The sequence below is a fragment of the Argopecten irradians genome, chromosome 6 (genome assembly GCF_041381155.1).
Source record: "Argopecten irradians isolate NY chromosome 6, Ai_NY, whole genome shotgun sequence".
NCBI classification, from domain to species: Eukaryota; Metazoa; Mollusca; class Bivalvia; order Pectinida; family Pectinidae; genus Argopecten; species Argopecten irradians.
In genome coordinates, this window is record NC_091139.1 from 48,048,069 (window position 1) to 48,068,635 (window position 20,567).

Genomic DNA, 20,567 nt, shown 5'->3' on the forward strand with positions numbered 1-20,567 from the left:
AATAGGTGTTTGGTTATATTTCATAGAAATTGATTCTCAGTCGTGACTTTTAGTGACGCGAGACCATCTTAAGCATTTCTTTACCTGAAATGTCATTATTGAAATAAGCGTTATAGAATCTCAAATCATCATCTAACAATTTTGGTGACTGTATGTTGCAGTTCTTTCTGCCATGATAATATTCTTTTTGTGGCCCATTCTTTGTCTATAGAATGGTTTGGTCTGATTAGTTTATTTAAATTAGTCTATTCAAACAGCCATGGACATGCTAGGTTTAAGAGATAGAAGAAAGTCTAAGTTCCCGGAGAAAACACTGACTTGGCAACTGCCCCACTTAGAATTCACAATCCAGAGGTGAAGGCCTTGTGACAACTTAACCACTCCCCCATGACAAATATTTGACAGTTTAAAATAAGAAATATTTGTCAGCTGTGGACAGTTTAGAATAAGAAATATTTGACAGCTGTGAGTTTAGAATAAGATATATTTGACAGCTGTGGACAGAGTTTAAAATAAGAAATATTTGACAGCAGATGACAGAGTTTAGTATAAGAAATATTTGACAGCAGATGACAGAGTTTAGTATAAGAAATATTTGACAGCTGTGGACAGTTTAGAATAAGAAATATTTGACAGCAGATGACAGAGTTTAGTATAAGAAATATTTGACAGCAGATGACAGAGTTTAGTATAAGAAATATTTGACAGCAGATGACAGAGTTTAGTGTAAGAAATATTTGACAGCAGATGACAGAGTTTAGTATAAGAAATATTTGACAGCAGATGACAGAGTTTAGTATAAGAAATATTTGACAGCAGATGGCAGAGTTTAGTATAAGAAATATTTGACAGCAGATGACAGAGTTTAGTAGAAATATACAATTGGTATAGGATATGAATTGAAACTTTTTTTTCGTTCTGATTTAAAGAGTGCTGATGTTATCTAGTTTAGAAAAAAATATTGTTTCATGCCCAGCCTGGTTTTGCCAATAGCATACCAATGACCTGGAGTTATCTAAATGATATCACTTTGACACGCTTCCACTTTTCTTCACTAAATACGGTTATATGCATGAGTGATTCGACTTTTGGGTGCGATAGGACAACATGACTTTGTGTTCCCCACATTAGAGAGTTGGATTTCAACCATTACTTATGTGTATATGACAGTTACAGTCTTCACTTACAATCATATAAATATTTGATAGTTTTTAAAGTTATAAATATCTGATCACATGATCTATTTGCTATCCAGTGACTTGGTCTGTGTAGTATTTTTGTTGGACAGGAAGTCCTTTGCGATGTCATGATGTTAACAATGTCTTGACATCAGGTTTCACAATCTCTCCCAGGATGCATTGCGGTCCCTTCATTGACCTCTCGATAATTATATCATTTGGTTTGATATTAAAAGATCAAATTGTATTCTGCTATAACTAGCATTTGTTTATAGGCAAATCATACAAAAGAAAACTTAAAATGTATATAATAATTAATTTTTATTTGTTTTCATACTAAATCCGACTTTCTGATTGGCCGATACTTTTTCTTTATATATTATAAAGAAAAAATCTGAGAATGGTGCGAAAACCTGACGTTATCATGACGTCACAATAGAGACGTCGAAGTTGTGTATCGATTTAGAAAAAATAATCCATAATGGAAAATCGATGGAATCGTACGTTTAAACATACTTTATATCATTACGTAGTCTGAGAAATTAATTATAAGCAATGATGTCACTAGTTTTTAACTTCATCGGGTTATGAAATAAATTTTGTTTGCAAACTTTTGTGAGAATGCGCTACGCGGATTCACACAGTTTGCAAACAAAATTTCTTTGGTAGGATATATATGGTAGGGTGTTTGGTAGGAGATATACGGTAGGGTGTTTGGTAGGAGATATACGGTAGGATGTTTGGTAGGAGATATACGGTAGGGTGTTTGGTAGGAGATATGTGGTAGGAGATATACGGTAGGGTGTTTGGTAGGAGATATGCGGTAGGGTGTTTGGTAGGAGATATACGGTAGGGTGTTTGGTAGGAGATATGCGGTAGGGTGTTTGGTAGGAGATATACGGTAGGGTGTTTGGTAGGAGATTATACGGTAGGATGTTTGGTAGGAGATATACGGTAGGGTGTTTGGTAGGAGATATGTGGTAGGGTGTTTGGTAGGAGATATACGGTAGGGTGTTTGGTAGGAGATATACGGTAGGGTGTTTGGTAGGAGATATACGGTAGGGTGTTTGGTAGGAGATATACGGTAGGGTGTTTGGTAGGAGATATACGGTAGGATGTTTGGTAGGAGATATACGGTAGGGTGTTTGGTAGGAGATATGCGGTAGGGTGTTTGGTAGGAGATATACGGTAGGGTGTTTGGTAGGAGATATACGGTAGGGTGTTTGGTAGGAGATATACGGTAGGGTGTTTGGTAGGAGATATACGGTAGGGTGTTTGGTAGGAGATATACGGTAGGAAACTACTGCTTTTTAAAAGTGATACAGTATTGTGTTTAATAGGACCAATATGGTAGGGTCCTTGTTAGTACAGATATGATAGGGTGTTTAATAGGACCGATATGTTAGGGTGCTTGTTAGGACATATATTATTGGGTGTTTAATAGGACTGATACGGTAGGGTGCTTGTTAGTACAGATATTTTAGGGTGTTTAATAGGACCGATTCAGTAGGGGGCTTGTTAGGACATATATTATTGGGTGTTTAATAGGACCGATACGGTAGGGTGCTTGTTAGTACAGATATTTTAGGGTGTTTAATAGGACCGATTCAGTAGGGGGCTTGTTAGTACAGATATGATAGGGTGTTTAATAGGACAGATATGATAGGGTGCTTGTTAGTACAGATATGATAGGGTGTTTAATAGGACAGATATAGCGAAAACCTGACGTTATCATGACGTCACAATAGAGACGTCGAAGTTGTGTATCGATTTAGAAAAAATAATCCATAATGGAAAATCAATGGAATCGTACGTTTAAACATACTTTATATCATTAAGTAGTCTGAGAAATTAATTATAAGCAATGATGTCACTAGTTTTTAACTTCATCGGGTTATGAAATAAATTTTGTTTGCAAACTTTTGTGAGAATGCGCTACGCGGATTCACACAGTTTGCAAACAAAATTTCTTTGGTAGGATATATATGGTAGGGTGTTTGGTAGGAGATATACGGTAGGGTGTTTGGTAGGAGATATACGGTAGGATGTTTGGTAGGAGATATACGGTAGGGTGTTTGGTAGGAGATATGCGGTAGGGTGTTTGGTAGGAGATATACGGTAGGGTGTTTGGTAGGAGATATACGGTAGGGTGTTTGGTAGGAGATATACGGTAGGGTGTTTGGTAGGAGATATACGGTAGGGTGTTTGGTAGGAGATATACGGTAGGGTGTTTGGTAGGAGATATACGGTAGGAAACTACTGCTTTTTAAAAGCGATACAGTATTGTGTTTAATAGGACCAATATGGTAGGGTCCTTGTTAGTACAGATATGATAGGGTGTTTAATAGGACCGATACGGTAGGGTGCTTGTTAGGACATATATTATTGGGTGTTTAATAGGACCGATACGGTAGGGTGCTTGTAAGTACAGATATTTTAGGGTGTTTAATAGGACCGATTCAGTAGGGGGCTTGTTAGTACAGATGAAAAAAGTAAAAAGTTAAAAGTGTAATTGTTATTGTCTGTATATCATTTGTCTTTATTCATAAGCGTTGATTGAATCAAGATATTCATTAATTTGAGAAAGATACATGTACGTAAATATACAAATATTAACCTCATTTGTCTGCAAAGCAGGCGACTCTAACCGGTAAGAACTGTGTTATTGTTAATGTAAATGAATTGCAAGTTTGGCATGTGATTCAGTACAGATTTGTATAGACAATGACAAAGAAAACGTGTTTTTGAAATATTGTTTAATGTTGTAATGAGAATTTTCATTAATCATACTTCTTGAAATTAACACTATCATTAAGCAGATTCCTCTGAGGAACTGCATAGAAATGCAGACTGTCAGTGCCAGTTCCAACGTTGAATCCAATACTTCCAGTATTGAACCCATGGTGAGATATTCATACTAAAAATGTCAGTTTTATTGATTTAAATAAAATTTAAAAAGATGAAGAAATAAATTAATTACTTAATATAATTTCAGCATCAATATGTATATAGAGAAACTTAAAATTTATTTTATTGAATTAAAATTTAGTTGCCAATTGGCCATTATTGTTGGAGAACTATCAGTTTATTTAATTTATGAAGTTTTCAAACATAACTACTGTATAATTGGCACAGGTTACATTAGATGCAGGAAACCACATGACAGTAAATATCATTACTTTATTTTTGATCACAAAAAACTGGTTTTTTTTATTGCAATTTGAAATTTATGTCTTTGAATTTTCTGTTATTGGTCCTTAAGAACGGACTTTGGTGACTTAGTGGTACGGTGTTTCTATATACAAGTATTACCACAAGCCCTCCACCTGAGTAGAGTAATTTCCTAAACCTGGCATGCTCTAATAGGACTATGAAATTTTGAAACAGTATTAAAATTGATTTGTTTTTATGTGAAACTTGCATATCAACACATCAATGAAAGATCACTATTTCTGGCATTGCTGAATTGGATATGGGTTTGATTTTAATACACATCAATCACTTCTCAATTCATTTTTGCTAGAGGTGAAAGTCATCCATGGAGTTTTATTACCTAACATTTGTTATTTATATTCCAGTTTGGATATTGGTTCATATTTTTGTTGTTTTCATGCCAATGCTTTTCCTTTGATACCTTTAAAGAGCTATGGTATGTATAATATGGAATGTAATGTAAATATATATCTTAATCATATCACAACAAATTATGACAAGAAAGGTTGAAGTTTAACTATTTTGACAATTGCATCCGTTCCACTTTCATTTTGATTTAAATGCCCACTTTTGAAAACAATTACATAACATTTTGAAAATACATAGTAAATGTATTTTTTCAACAATTACACTATACCTGAGGTGGCCAAGTGGTAAAGATGTCACGACATATTACCACAAGCAAATAGAAAACCAAGACGGAAATTGTAATCAAATTTTTTTGAAATTTATGGACCTTCACTGCTAGAGACAAAATTATGTCATACATAACCCATATTATAGTGCTGTCTGTTTACTCAAATACTTTTAAATTTTTTCAAATTTAGATTAATCAAAATTGTAAATTGAAGACATTAATTCATCTATGAATGATATGAATGATTATGGAAACCCATGTTTTTGTAGTTTATGGCCCAAAGATCCAAGGAGAGGAATGTTGAGGTGAGGAACCAGGACGAGTATCTTAATGATTTCGGATTAATGAGGAGACAAGTGTTGGGTGATGGTAATTGTTTATTTAGGGCCATAAGTTTTGTTTTGTTAGGGGATGAGGATTCGCATGAATACCTACGTCAAACTGCTACAGAGTTCATGAATGAAAATCTTCATTTATTTCAAGATTTTTTCCATCCAGACGATGCAACAATTGATCCTCATCAGCATATGCTGAATGAAATAAACCGTTTGTCAAGGAATGGAGTATATGCTGGTCAGGAAAGTGTTGTTGCGTTGTCACTGGCACTAGGGGTAAACATATTGGTTACATATGGGGGTACAATAATAGATTCCAGAGTTTTTTCTATCGAACATTTTGCAAATAAACCACATATGGACCTGCACATAGCTTTTACAAATTTTGGTGGTGGCCACTATGATGCAGTAGTACAACGAAATACTGATCTTAGTCAAAGCGAAGAGTCTATTTCATTTGAGCAGCCATTTGGAACATTTAAGTGGGAAGAAACGGAATTTTCAAGCTTCAGTCAACCCATCAAGAATCCAAAGCAATCAGGTTTACAAACGATAAGCTGTAAAGAGTGTCATTCTGTATTCAGTAGCTTAACAACTTTGCAACGCCACAATAAAAGAATTCACTCAGATAATCCAAGCAGTTCAAAACAAAACAAAAATTCAATCCGCTGCATGATTCCTTCCTGTCCAGCCCGCTTTAATAGAGTAAAACAGCTTTTGCCCCATTTAACTTCTGTTCATTCTGCAACCCTAGAAACAACAAAATTAGAATTTGAAACATTTGACGAATTTAAACAATGGAAAAGCACACAAGAGTTAAACAATAATGTGTTTTTCAGAAGCGAACGCCCAGGCAAAGAGGGCAAGACTTCCACTACCATGCAGTTTGTTTGTAACAGAAGTGGAATAAATAAGCACCAGCGTAAAGCAAATGAGAAACGCAGATCAAATAAGAAAGGGTCTTGTAAACTTAATGATCTCTGTCCATCTAGGATGTATGTTAGTATAGATAAGGCTACAGGTCATGTAAAGGTAACCTACATCTCATCTCATAGTCATTCTGTCGATTTCGAACAAACTAAATATTTACCTATGCCTGAAAATATAAGGAATGACATTTCCAGAAAATTATATTTGGGGATTCCTGTTGATAAAATTTTAGATGATATCCAATGTGACATTGGAAATTTAGATGGACGCAGCAGCAATGATATTAAATTTTATCAACTAATTAACAGAAAAAATATTATGGCTATGAAAAGTAAACTTGTAGAATGCGAGTATAAACGACATCCCGATGATGCCACTTCAATTTGTCTTTGGGTAAAGGAGTTAGAATCCAATACAGATACTAATCCAGTTCTTTGTTTTAAACAGGTTGGTAAATTGGAACCTACCTTACCAGAATTAACAAAAGATGACTTTATATTAGTTTTAATGACAAAGGAACAAATTGATATGTATGAAAAATTTGGAAGCAGATTGCTGTGCATGGACTCTACACACAAAACAAATATCTATAACTTCAAATTAATCACCTTATTAGTTGTGGATGATTACCATAAAGGGTATCCAGTGGCTTTTTGTATTTCAGGCCGTGAAGATACATCAACTTTGCAAATTTTTCTCAATGCTGTAAAGTGTAAATGTCCAGATACAGAAATACGTTTTTTTCTCACAGACGATGATTCCGCTAGTATTACAGCTGCCCGAACAGTATTTGGTAATAACTTGCACCACTATCTTTGTGTCTGGCATGTTAATCAGTCATGGCGTCGAAAATTACATGCATCTGTTAAAAATAAAGACCACAAAATAGAATTTTTTTTTTTTCTTCATTCAATTTTAAATTCAAAGACTGAATCTGAATACAACCAATTTATTAAACAGTTCATGGCAAAATATTCAATATTAGAACCGGAATTTGTATCTTATTTCCAAAAAAACTATCTGTCAAGACCTGAAAAATGGGCTCTTCATTTACGCCAACCAGACCTGCAAACTGAATTAAATACTAACATGTTTTTGGAAAGCTTCCACAATAAACTTAAAACTATATATTTTGATAGAAAACAAAACAAAAGAGTCGACAGATTAATTTCCATTCTACTTGACATGGAAAAGCATTATTATTTAAACAGGTTTAGATATACCAACTATGATAAACCTCAGCATGTCGATTCAACAGATATATCAGATAGGCATACTTCAGGGTTAGATATCCCCGATAATTTTGTAGAACATGTAAATGAAAACCAATACACAGTGAGGTCTTCTAATATAAATGTTCCACCATACACAGTTACCAGGGGTGCTTCAGTATGTGAACTACAGTCATGTTTTTTGAAATGTAAAAATATCCCATGTGTTAATTTGTGTGGTCACATGTTCAAATGTTCATGCCCAGATTCAAATTCATTGTGTAAACATATTCATAAAGTACACTCATTAAATACACCAAAGGACTCTGATGACAATCATGTAAGCGATTTAGTGAACACCAGAGTTCATAAAGTCAATGATAAAATGAAGACAGACAGGTTATTAGAGCGCTTAACACGGGCTATTGATGCAATACAACATCAGAGTGAAGCAGCAACATCTCAACCACAACACCTGGAATCAATAGTTGTGTCACTTGAAAACATAGTAAAAACCAATGAGGCAAGAAGCTTTTTATTGCCAACAACCAAATTGAAACCCCAATTCAAAGTATCAAGCAACCAAAATTTTGAAAAACAACCTACTTTCAAAAAAATTCAAAACAAAAGACAGAAAAGTAAAATAAACCTTCATGCTCCAACAGCAGAAGACAAAACCAAACTATTAACTAGATCAAATGGTGATAATACTGATAATAATCAATCACCATTACCAAATGTACCATCTGTAGCACCATATCCACCAATTACATATGTAGAAAGGAATAATCGGATTCAACCAACTTCTAATGAAAACACCCATCCTGTAATCGTTAACACTGACAGAATATCCATTGACCCAAACTTTAGAGTCCCTCCACAAACACTGAATTAACCTTTGACAATTACACTACCCAATGGGAAGAAAATGACAATTATAACATCTTCATATGGCACAAATAGTGATGACACAGACACTCAAAAGCAATGATCTTTATACATATTCAAATAAATATTACATTCACAGATTAAATATCAGGCCTTGCATAATCCAATACAAAAGACCATGTTAGATGCATTTGGAAATACATTTTGTATAACATTTCTGCCAGGTCAGGTAGTACTTGTTGCTAAATTGTTGAAATATATATAATTATGACTGGGTATTTAGCTTTTTAAACTGTCTGATTAAATTGCATCTTCAAATAGAATACTGACAACCGAAATTAAGGAATTTGCCTGGCCACATGGTAAACACTATATATTAACTCAAACAATCATTTTTGGTTCTCACACCCAATGGGTTTTTATCATACTACACTAATTACCTGGTACCCACAATAATCCTTAATTTATACCAATTTTCAATTTGTTGTGGACCTGTGATACGTGCAGACACAACTTGGGGCATTAATGATTTTTAATTGTTGTGGACCTGTGATACGTGCAGACACAACTTAGGGCATTAATGATTTTTAATTGTTGTGGACCTGTGATACGTGCAGACACAACTTAGGGCATGAATGATTTTTAATTGTTGTGGACCTGTGATACGTGCAGACACAACTTAGCAACTTAAGGCATTAATTAGTTATTGTTGTGGACCTGTAATACGTTCAGACACAATTTAAGGCATTAATGATTTTAATTGTTGTGGACCTGTGATACGTGCAGACACAACTTAGGCTCATTAATGCTTTGTTGTGTCATGCAGTTCTTAGTTAATTATGATAACTACTTTTTATCTAAACTTACCATATGTAAATATTAAATAAGGTTCCTCGTTTGTGAACTCTGTAGTTAAGTAATATTTTTTAAAGATTAATTGAAAAGTAAATGATAATTGAAGAATTGTCTGGCTTTTATTCTTCAACTTTGATTTTACTTTTTTATATTAACTATATATGAATTATATTTTTTTCGTGTCGAAATATTACTCATCCAACACTCTTATATCCTTTGAAATAATACTTCAGATAAAAATATGTCATTACTTTTCATCAATTCAACTGTTTTCCTTAATCAATATTCCCTGTTTCCTCTATAAAAGCAATATATATATATATATATATATATAGACAATGTAATCAGTTACCTATTTCCATTTGATTTCAACTTATATGCTTTGGAATTGTGACTGGTTATAGTCAAACAGTATTATAGTTCAAGTGCCATGTCACAGACTCTGTAAAAATAGGCCTCTTTTTTTCCCCCGAAATCATTTCTAAATCTTGGATCAGCTATAATTGATCGAGCATGTATCCATACACATGGCTCCACATTGCTTGTGGAGTACTCATTTTATTGAAAATTAAATGTCAGCAGCAATTTCGTAAAATGTGAATATTCAATTCACCCATACATTTTTGATATTGAACAACTTATAGAGAGAACAGTGGAACATGTTCTAGTTAGAATGTGTAAAGCTTTATAATGATATTCATTCATAGAAATTAAAACAACTTAAAATTTGTACATCTATACACTTGGCTAGCTAGAATAGACATCAAAAAATTGTCACATTTCCTTCGATCAATATCAACATCCATTGTAAAAAAAATAATGTCCTAATCAATGATTTCTGCCACCTGTTCAAGCAAATATTTTTAACCAAATTGGCTTTTTCTTTTAATAAAGAAGTCATTTAAGCCTATTTGAAGCTTGAACTAAGGTCATTGTCATCAAACTTGTTAGCTCTGCATATCATCATACTACAGACACAAATTCAGGTCTCTGATGGGCCTCTTGGTTTATGAGAACTTGAATAATGAAAAGCTCATTTAATTGTTAAGATTCATGAAATTATATTTACATGTTCACTACAGTCCCACTATGTAACCTTACAAATGCTTAAATACAAATGGCATGCAGTATAAGACTATATGTAATATTTCACATGTAGGCAGTGTGATTTTTTTCCAAAAATGTGACAATATTTTGACGTAGATAGATATGTATTTGGTAGTTTTTTTATTTAAAATAAAAGCCAGAAGCAGTGTTCCTATCTTGGTAAAGGTTATATTAATATCATGCTAAATATGTATATTGATATAGTCTCTGTTTATTAAAGTGTGAATACTGCTTATGGTCAGCTATGAAGTACAATCACCATTTGAATACATTAATTTGAAAAAAGACAATTATATTATTACAGATTTCGGTAGACCATTTTTCATAATTTGAAGTAAAACAAGAGGCCCATGGGCCTTAACGGTCATCTGACTGTTTGCACAATACACAATAGTCGTTTAAAGATTTTAGCCTATTTGACCCCTGTGAATGAAGATCAAGGTAATTTTTTTTAAAAACAAATATGGTAGCCCTTCATCTCAGCATGTCACAGGCCCAATATCAGGTCTCTAGGCCTCTTAGTTATTCATAAAAAGTTATTTCAAGATTTTAACCTATTTGACCCCTGTGACCCTGAATGACAGTCAAGGTTATTAATTTGAACAAACTTAGTAGCCCTTCATCAAAGTATGCTGCAGGCCCAATAAGAGTATTCTTGGCCTTTCAGACTTGAGAAGAAGTTGTTTAAAGATTTTTAGCCTATTTGACCCCTGTGACCTTGAATGAAGGTCAATGTCATTCATTTGAACAAACTTGGTAGCCCTTCATCCCAGCATGCTACAGGCCAAATATCAGTATCCTGGGCCTTTCGGTTATTGAGAAGAAGAAACTCATAAAAATTTTGGTACCGTTTAAAAATTTCATAGCTGACCGCTAGGGGGCATTCTCATTTGAATGTCATATCAGGCACTTCATTTGAGTATGAATGCTTCAATAAAACCGAAGCACACACTTGATATATATTAATTAATAAATTTTGCTACATCAGCATATTAAAGGCACAATTCAGTGAGGTTAATTCTGTTACATAACCACAAAGCAAAATATGACATAAATGTATTGTTCTATAATCCTTATGAAACATATAACAAGAAATATTGACAAATTTCACGTTGTTGTTGTTGTTGAGTTATTTTGATTGATACCATTGAAATTCCAAATCGTTGATCAATACGATTAAGCATGTACAACATGTACGCTGTACCCATACCCAAGCCAAAGTGACGCATGTTCCACAAATGCAATAGATAACCACTGAGGAGTTGATGAAATTATTTTTAGACAAGAACAAGCATCTGATAAGGCAAGCACACTACTATAAGAGCCATAGGAGTAGTTCTAGACGAAATTTCCAAGCTCTGCATTCAACAACTGCCAATGTTCAGCAGTTATCCATGGCAACACACTGGAAGCCCATAATTTCCATCAAATCATAGGCTGCTGCATCAAATGATATTTTCATGCATGTACTTATTTTCTATTTAAAATGGGATGTACCTGATTCTAGTACCCTGTACCCTGTAACCCTTACCCGGTATCCTGTACCCTGTACCCTGTACCTTTACCCCCTACATGAGCTGTCCGTAATAGCAACTCATGTAGGGGGTAGGGGGTAAGGGTACAGGGTAGGAGGTACAGGGTGTGACTACTTACAATGTAAATATAAGCATTTTGTGCTTGTATATCTTATGGCTATGCTAGAACACCCCATGTATGTTACGCACCAATGGATGTCAAAAATATGACAGCCAATGCATAATTACATAAGATTTAATTTACCATTTTTGGAAAGCTACATATCCATAAGGTTTGATGTCAAAATGGGAGGTTGCTAGCTGCATGTGTTGGTCTGCTACTGCAACAGCAAGTTGTCTACTCGTACTGTCTGAAGATGGAGATTCCTGCAATCATAATAATCAAATTCAATTTGAATTGTAAATATAAATACCTAACAAAACATATTCTTTGACTGTTATGTATAGGCCTTAGTATACATTGTATACATTATCAGTGACGCGGAAACGTTAAATATTCATACGCTTGACCAGATTGAAGTTCATAGCCTGATTGCCCATTTTGTTTAACATAGATTAAACGGGAAACTGAAAGTAGAATGGAAATATTTATACTAATAACTTTAGTATAGGTAGTGTACTCTAGGGAAATGTGAACAACTTAAATAAAAATGAAGATCAGGGGGAGATAACTCTTTATTTCCAAAAACCCCGCCCAAAACTAGCCCCATAAAGTTAATGTTTGCCCTAATTTTCTGAATGAATCAATTGCAAAATTAAAAATATTTACATTTTCCACTGCAGTCCCACTATGTAACCTTACAAAAGTGCAGTTTGCAAGCATATAAACTATGAACTTCAGCCTTTTTTTCATGACTTCATTATCACTATGACATCACAATTGTTGTGCGCTTCATGGAATTTGCCTCTGTTCAGTTAGCATTCATTTCAGCTATGAATGCTAACTGAAAGACGTTCAATGCTTTAATATATGCCACTTGATGTAAAAAGAGAAAAAAATTACCCTTGGAGATATTCCAAGGACATATATTATATTTATAGAGTTAAATTCAAACCTGAAAAATTGGCAAGAACTAATACAAATTTAAAGGCCCATGTGCCTTAACAGTCATCTGATTATTGGCAAAATATAAAGAATATAGTACCTTGAGGGAATGAAGGTCAAGGTCATTCATTTGAACAAACATGGTAGCCCTTCATGCCAGCATGCCGCAGGCCCAATATGAGGACCCTGGGCCTTTCCATTATTAAGAAGAAAAGTTTACGTACAGCGCACAAAGCATGATGAATATAGGTCATCCTGACCTGAAAATTTATATCTTTTTTAAAAGGGAGCAAAAAATACAAAATAGTACAACCTATCTGACATTCACAGGGGGGAACCGGATTACTATGATTAAGTTAACTGCAGTTACCTAGATCCAACATGGTGTTACCCTAACAATCATTTTTCAGTTACCCTAATCATAATTGATTCCAACGTTAGTGGATTTATGTGCATGTGCTTCAAATCTTACATGGTTATTCTAGACAAGAGATCCCATAGGGATCTTGGCGTCTACCAAAGAATGATCTATATCTGACAATTGAAAGAGGGATCTTTTCTCTGCTTTTCATTAAGTTTTCCAACTTTTACTACATATTACTACATATGAAATTTGAGAAAGATCCTTTGAGTACTTTCTGAGATATATAACAGTACCAAACTTCAATTATCAAAATCCAAGATGGCTACCTGTCAGCCATCTTTCGACCAATCAGTCCAAAATTGCAATATGCACAACTAAGGTCCTAGGAGAACTTCCATATAAAATTTGAGACAGATCCCTGCATAAAATATTGACCCCCCCTAGCTAAAGCAGTATAATAATTCATATTATACACAAAATATATACATTTGTAGTCCTGAGAAGTAAAATCATCAGTACCTATGGGTTTGCTCAGGTAATACACAAGGTGTCACACTTACCTGTAAGTGTGGGGATGGCCCCTTGGGGCTATATAATTAGCCACATATGTATATACATACCTACATGTATATGACTTGACACTGCTTATACATGTATACCCCTGTTACCCCATGTATCATATATGACTTGACACTGCTTATACATGTATACCCCTGTTACCCCATGTATCATTAAAGGTGACAAGTTAAATGTGTAAAATAATTATTAGTGTGGTCATGCAACTTCTACTACTTTTTTCTGTTGAATTATTACATGTTACAAATAAAGTTATGTATATCTATTATACAATGTATCAAATATATATTAAATACGTACAGTACATAAATGATGCAATGTACGTATGATACCTGAGGGAGACATGTAATCAATTATCTTATGAAGACGAGGAAAAGGAAAAAACAAGAATTAATTATAGATTTTGATAGTTATAGTTTGGAGTTATAGAGTAGATGATTATTATATGGCAAATCTATACAATTATACATGTAGATAATAAAATAGATGAATTATTATATGGGTGGATCGCAATATATGAGATATATACAGGGTAAATGAGTATTTTATGGGTGTAGATATAGATAACTAGATTTAATTAAAACTATACAATTTCAGATAATTTTATGTATATAACTAATTTTTTTAAATTAATTAGAATTAAGAAAAACATTTGAGTAAAATATGTGATCTTCAACATTTCAAAGTTGACGTGTGCATGCAGGTTTAAGAGGTTTTAGATAGGGTAGGTCAATATTTTATGGGTGGATATATAGATAGGGTGGGTCAATATTTTATGGATGGAGATATAGATAGGGTGGGTCAATATTTTATGGGTAGATATATAGGAGAATTAGATAGGGCGGGTCAATATTTTTATGGGTAGAGATATAGGAGATATAGATAGGGCGGGTCAAATAGAGATTGCGCTTAGCGCTACATGTAGAATATGTCTGTATCCCATTGCGTTCATACCACCTTTAACGCAATCAAAACACTGTTCAATCCATATATTTACATAAATAAATCTACTTTTACGTAAAATTTAAAACGGTGATGGTTGCTAAGTTGGGTAACTACGGTAGTCAGGATGACCGAAGATATAGTTCCGATTGTTGAATTTTATAGCTGCAGTTTGGGTTGAAATACAACAATGACACTTTTCTATTATTTTCAACATATATTTTTTCTCAATTTGATAATATATATTAATAATGTCCATTTCGAATAAAAATTGAGATAACCAAGGCGGAAAGTCTACCGGTATGTATCGTTGTCAGGGTAGTGATGCGGTCCGAAGTGAAGCGAGCCGCCATATTTGATTTTCAACTGAGGAAAGTGACTGTGATAAAGCCTATTGATGGTATGACCGTTGAGCTGTTGAATGTTTGTCATGTATGTATCGGTCTAAGAACGCGATATACACTAAATTCTTCATAGTCATGACTTTTCTTTTATTGTACGGAGGATAGACAAGTATTTGCGTGTGTGTAGGTCTATTTTGAATGCAAAGACGGGGCCATTTAGCTGATGATACTGTTTCGGATAGGCTACCTGTAATGTTTTTTTTTCTGGAAACCTGTATATGATCTGTTAACCTCTTGTTCGCTTAGACGCTCCCAGAATTATTCACAGACAATCAGATGTTCTGTATATTTAGGTGAGATGAGTGACCGTACACACATGTACATCTGACCTAACTATGCATATGGGATTCCCCGAACATTCCTGAGGAAAGCCCCTCTGTTGTAGCCCCGACCAGCGATTCATTTTGTAGTTTATAACCGTTACAATGCTTGAACACATGTTTTGTTTTGATGTCAAATACATATTTAATTGGATCTACTAATAAAAACTCTTTATTGTTATTTTAAAATTCGTCAACTTATGACGCAAAATCTTATCAAAGCGTGAACTAGAAGTAGTCCGAACCTGCACTGCGTTTGTATTCATACGTCATTGCGTTTACGCTAATTTGAACGCAACTCCCCTCCCGTTGACTATATAGGGGCATATGTAAATATTATTTTATGGGTAGAGATATAGGAGATATAGATAGGGTGGGTCAATATTTTATGGGTAGAAATATAGGCGATATAGATAGGGTAGTCAATAACTTATGGGTGGAGATATAGGAGATATAGATAGGCATATATATACACGATTAAACACCTATTATTGTTAAAATGATGAATATAATTTATGCTCTGTCGGCGGTGGAGCATCTTTAACAAATTAACACCTTTATTTAATCTTTGTTTTTTTATTTACATTTTCGTAATTATTATGATCATTTAATAACATGTAAAATTATTTCTTCCCTAATATCACATTTCATTTATACTGTACAATTTTAAATACACAGTGTACATGTAAATCCCAGTTATACAGAAAATGTATATGCTTTGTATATAATATGTATATTTATAAATAACTTTCTTTTAAAAACAACATAATAATTCAACAAAAACTGTATTAATAGTCCCATGATAACACTATAATTAATCCATACATTCAACTTGTCACCTTTAATGATACATGGGGCAGGCCTATATATGTATATAGATATGCAGTGTCAATTAGGTCATATAAAGGTATATACATGTAGCCCCAGGGGGCCATCCCCACACTTACAGGTAAGTGTGACACCTTGTGTATTACCTGAGCAAACCCATAGGTACTGATGATATTACTTCTCAGGACTACAATGTATATATTTAGGGTGCAGTTTATCAATGATTATACTGCATTAGGGGGGATCAATATTTTATAGGGGGGGGGGGGTCAATATTTTATGCTTAAAATATTGTATTTAATGGGGGGGTCAAAATTTTATATGACACCGGCTCGGGCACTATGCCATACCTCGACAACACTGTTAGACCATAGTGCGCTCAAAAGAAGGCAATAATATATAAATATATATCATGCCATATAAATGTCACTAGGTATCCAGAAACATCGTAAAACAGTCAGATTTCATCTGGTCGGATACTGTGTTGTCCTCCGATGAACACGTCAGGGTTCTAATGGGTAGCTCGAAAACCACTGCATGTCAACATTTCAGCTTCAAAAAGTTAGGTAGAAAAGAAACTTATATATAGAGCCAAACGCCTGTGATCTCACACTACTAATATTGACATGCATAGGAGACATCTATACTATATTAAAGTTGACAAATACTAAGTTCACAGAGACATGCTGCATGTCTTCATAAAATACATACATTTCTGAAGGAACTTCATTCGTGGGTAATGGAACAGGAAGCATGTAATTGTGGTCTACCATCTTAGGTCATCTGATTGCTAAATCATCCGGAACTCCTCTGGGAATAGGGGGAATTGGTTATTTCCGCGATAATACACGATGAGTTCAGGATGACTGCCCTTCATCAGAGACCTACAGACAGTGGAAGGGAGACAACTCATCACTCTGCTTGACTATTTAACCAAAGTTGAAAAAAAAAGAAGAAAAATTATTAAGAGAAAACAGACAAATTATACTCACCAATTAATACTCTGGTCATTTATAGACAGGTAACTGTGTCTGGTATTTTCGAGAAAGTAGTTAACTCCTCTTGATGGTGTCTACATGTTGGAAATAATATATGGTCAAATTCAACTCAATGCAGGACAGAACGGTACAATTATTAGCATGACTGAAACAAAATAAATGAATGATTAAACAAATCAAATGAATAAAATGAATGAATGAAAGTAGCTGATTAATGATAAAGGTATGTATAAAATGATAAGGTTTTATTCAAAATCATGTCAATTACTTGTGGGAACCAGGGTGTTACAATGAAATCACAACCTTAGGGGTATTTCAATGAATGCCCAACCCAAGGGTTGAGATCCCCATAGGGTCGTTAATCCACATGCATGTACACACAGGTGCCATGAGAGAACCTTAAATACTTTTAATCCATATACATGTACACACAAATCTTTGTTCTGTACATAGTATATATAGTGCCTTACCTTTTGCTGACACCAGACAGAGCATTCAGAACTGTTGAAAAACCATTATCATGACCAGCAATATGCAAATGTGAACAAAAATAAACTGGGATTAGATGATCAAGTCCTCATACATAAATGTGCAATTAAACTAAAGTCATTGTACATTTTGTACATAGTATACACTATAAATTTGTGTTGAGATACACTAAATGATCACTGAGCAGGTGTGTGTTTCGGTTTTATTGAAACATTCACTCTCTTCAAATGATGTCTGAGGAATGTGCAATATTAAGCACTTAATGTATATTGTCATAATGACACCACTTTATGTTGGTTTGTGAGAGTGCCCCCTAGCAGTAAGCTATGAACTGAATAAATAGTAAATCAAAATTCAAAACTTTTTCTTTTGCAAACTCATCTCAATTTTTTTTTTTTTTCAATTTGGCAATTTTTTAAATAATAATATTCTAACATACTTTAACATTTGGCACTCTTATACAATTGTTCATAGCTTACCTTAAGCAGTATTCACACCATCTTAATATTATTATCTTCAAACAATATCTATTACACTATTGTAAGAAACAATGGCAAACTATGGTTTCAAAATCAATTTCGCAGATATGTAATGTAAGCAGACCTAGAATATACAAATAAACATAAAGCTTTACATTCCGCTGACTTTGAATACATTTCAATAGTAACATTAATGCAAGGAGTTTGACCTGAATGACTGCAAAGCAACATAAATTTCTAAAAGTAATCCAAATAATAGTTTTATCATTTGAAAGATGTGAAAACTGCTTATGGCTTTTAAGATGTCAATGATATATACCTGGTAGCTATATAAAGACATAATCTGAATTTTGTGTTCCTTTTATCAGATATCCTTGAAAATGTTCTTACCTTAGATGTGATAAATAGAGGAACTCACATGAGTTGCTATTGTAATACGAAACTTATCAAATGAGTTGAATAATTTGATATGCCACGAGCCCGTCAGATTCAATTTATCAAATAACTTTAGTGAAACTTTTAATCTCGTCACTATAAAACAGTAGAAATCTGGCTCAAATGTGATGTTTCCGTCTACAGAGACAATCCTAGATTACAATAATACCCTTCGGCCTCGTGCAATGTAACATTAGTTGATTACCACCACCTCGGGTTAAATATTATGAACTACAGTAACCCATGAAATATTGTTATAGTGTGACGTCATAATAGTGTTATCACATTGTGTCTTAAGATATGGCTTGAGATACTAGTTTTGTCATAATGTTAATGTGATAAAGGACTTTTAAAAAGTCTTTATGTATGGTTTGAATTTTCAAAACTGTCATTTTGTTTTTAAATTATTAAATTTGGCACAGTACATCCCTGATTAAGTTAAACTATAATAACTACTTTTTAATTTTGCAGATGTAGTTGCCATGATGTAGTTTCCATGGTAACCATCCAAAAATTGCATGAATCATGAAAATATGAAAATTTCACAACTTTGGACATTTTTTGTTTCAGAAACCATAGAGCACGTCCTTGAACAAACATATGTGTTATTCTCAGTAAGTACCAAGTTTGTTCAAGGATGTTCTATAGTTTCATAAACAAAAAGTTTCCACATTTTCACAGTGTATGCATATTTTGGATGGCTTCCATGAAAAATACACCTGCAAAATTACAAAACAGTGATTAAAGTTGAATCAGGGATGTACTAAATATTTCAAATACAACAATTTAATAACTTAATAACTGTTTTGAAAATTTGATGGATTTGAGTGCCAAAAGGGCCCAAACCATACATAGTCCTTTGTTTTATTATATCTAATATGGCTGTGTTTTACTCACTTCTAATGGGCTGAAACTACATTTTCTATCAACAATGCACATGTACACGAAATGGATCAACAGAAAATTCCAAACTAAATAATTCCTTGATATAATAGTTGATATAAAATTCTCAAAGATCATGTACCCAAATACAGAAATCTTACATTGCATGGCATTACAATCACTTTCAGGGTTGATGTAAGATTCTAACAGGGCCAGGTTGTTGCCAAATATGCCCTTGTCCCTATACATCTTACTCAAATTCTATGGCTTAACTTTTTGGGGTCAGTAAGTACAGTAACTGACTCTATAACTAAGAATATTATATTATATTGTGTAGTTAAGATATTTGTATTGTACTAGGATAACACATGTGAAAAAGATTTTGTTTTACATGTTTGTCAATTTTGTTGGTAAAATTACAAGTTGAAGAATAAAAGCCAGGAAATTCTCCAACTTTTAGACAAAATTAAGTTCTCTCATAGTCATGAATATTGATTTGTTATATTTACATTCACTTGCCACTTGTACTATATAAACTAAAACAGTAGAAATCTGGCTCAAATGTGATGATTCCGTCTACAGAGACAATCTAAGTTGACAAGGCAAAGTAAAGTCTATGGTGGTATAACTGAAACCCAAAATGTGACCATTATGACATGGTAACATCAAATGAGTTTATAATCAGGAGGCGCGGTGGCCGAGTGGTTAAGATGTCTCGAAACAAGCCACAAGCCCTCCACCTCTGGGTCGCGAGTTTAGAATCCCATGTGGGGCAGTTGACAGGTACTGACCATTGGTTTGTGGTTTTTCTCTGGGTACTCTGGCTTTCCATCACCAACAAACCTGGCATGTCCTTACATGACCCTGGTTGTTAATAGGACGTTAAACTAATAAAACAAAAGTAGATATAAGTATT

The 20,567-nt window shown here is 33.9% G+C and overlaps 1 long non-coding RNA gene across 1 annotated transcript; it reads right to left on the reverse strand.

Moving 5' to 3' along the window:
• Positions 1-1,480: 1,480 nt before the first annotated feature.
• LOC138326100 (uncharacterized) lies at positions 1,481-17,851 on the reverse strand. The gene is made up of 6 exons (XR_011208873.1): positions 17,837-17,851; positions 17,361-17,511; positions 17,080-17,252; positions 12,134-12,255; positions 6,902-7,155; positions 1,481-6,113 (listed from the first exon to the last, which is right to left on the reverse strand). It is a non-coding gene; the product is annotated as an uncharacterized lncRNA (long non-coding RNA).
• Positions 17,852-20,567: the final 2,716 nt, after the last annotated feature.